We start from the raw sequence: 1,703 nt of genomic DNA, 5'->3' as shown, positions 1-1,703 counted from the left end.
GGATTACAGGCCTGAGCCACCGTGCCCGGCCTATTTTTATTTCTTTATTGATGTTTATAGAGACAGTGTCTTGCTATGTTGCCCAGGCTGGTTTCAAACTCCTGGGCTCAAGCAATCCTGCCTCAGCCTCCTAAAGTGCTGGGATTACAGGTGTGAGCCACTGCACCCAGCCTCTTTGACATATTTTGAAACGGCCCTGCAAAGCTACCTCTCATAGGGAAAATCTACATTCTCTAGATAATCCCCTTCCCTTTCTAGGTCTTTTCCGGATCCAGGAGAGATTAAGAATCTGGCACCTTTTTAGGTTTGATAAGAGAGATTTACCATCTATTCTCTCTGAAGCCTGCTACCCAGAGGCTTCAACTACATAAGTGTCAGGCCTCTGGGCCCAAGCCAAGCCATAGACTCCCCTGTGACTTGCATGTATAAGCCCAGATGTCCTGAAGTAACTGAAGAATTACAAAAGAAGTGCAAATGCCCTGCCCCTGCCTTAACCGATGACATTCCACCACAAAAGAAGTGAAAATGGCCGGTCCTTGCCTTAAGTGATGACATTACCTTGTGAAAGTCCTTTTCCTGGCTCATCCTGGTTCAAAAATCTCCCCCACTGAGCACCTTGTGACCCCTACTCCTGCCTGCCAGAGAACAACCCCCCTTTGACTGGAATTTTCCTTTACCTACCCAAATCCTATAAAATGGCCCCACCCCATCTCCCTTCGCTGACTGTCTTTTCACTCAGCCCGCCTGCACCCAGGTGAAATAAGCAGCCATGTTGCTCACACAAAGCCTGTTTGGTGGTCTCTTCACACGGACACGCATGACATTTTGGTGCCGTGACTCGGATCAGGGGACCTCCCTTGGGAGATCAATCTCCTGTCCTCCTGCTCTTTGCTCCGTGAGAAAGATCCACCTATGACCTCGTGTCCTCAGACCCAACAGCCCAAGGAACATCTCACCCATTTTAAATCGGGTTAGCGGCCCCTTTTTTACTCTCTTCTTCAACCTCTCTCACTATCTCTTAACCTCTTTCTCCTTTCAATCTTGGCACCACCCTTCAATCTCTCCCTTCTCTGAATTTCAATTCCTTTCATTTTCTGGTAGAGACAAAGGAGACATGTTTTATCCGTGGAACCCAAAACGCCGGCGCCGGTCACGGACTGGAGAAGGCAGCCTTCCCCTGGTGTTTAATCATTGCAGGGACGCCTCTCTGATTACTCACCCATGTTTCAGGGGTGTCTGACCGTGCTGCGGGGATGCCTGCCTTGGTCCTTCATGAAAAGTGGCAAGTCCCACTTTTCTGGGGGAGGGGCAAGCACCCCAACCCCTACCCTCCCTGTCTCTACCCCTTCTCTGCTTTTCTGGGGGAGGGGCAAGTACCCTGACCTCTTATTTTTGTGCCCCCTCTTATTTTTGTGCCCTGACCTCTTATTTTTGTGCCCCAATCCCTTAGTTCCACACCCCGATCCCTTTCCCGATTTTCTGGAGGGCAAGAACCCCCGAACTCCTTCTCTCCATATCTCTACTCTCTGTTTTCTCTGGGCTTGCCTCCTTCACTATGGGCAACCTTCCACCCTCCATTCTTCCTTCTCCCTTAGCCTGTGTTCTCAAGAACTTAAAACCTCTTCAACTCACACCTGACCTAAAACCTAAACGCCTTATCTTCTTCTGCAACACCGCTTGGCCCCAATACAAACTTGACAATG

Source organism: Mandrillus leucophaeus, unplaced genomic scaffold (genome assembly GCF_000951045.1).
Source record: "Mandrillus leucophaeus isolate KB7577 unplaced genomic scaffold, Mleu.le_1.0 Scaffold166, whole genome shotgun sequence".
NCBI lineage: Eukaryota > Metazoa > Chordata > Mammalia > Primates > Cercopithecidae > Mandrillus > Mandrillus leucophaeus.
This window is presented reverse-complemented; position numbering follows the sequence as displayed.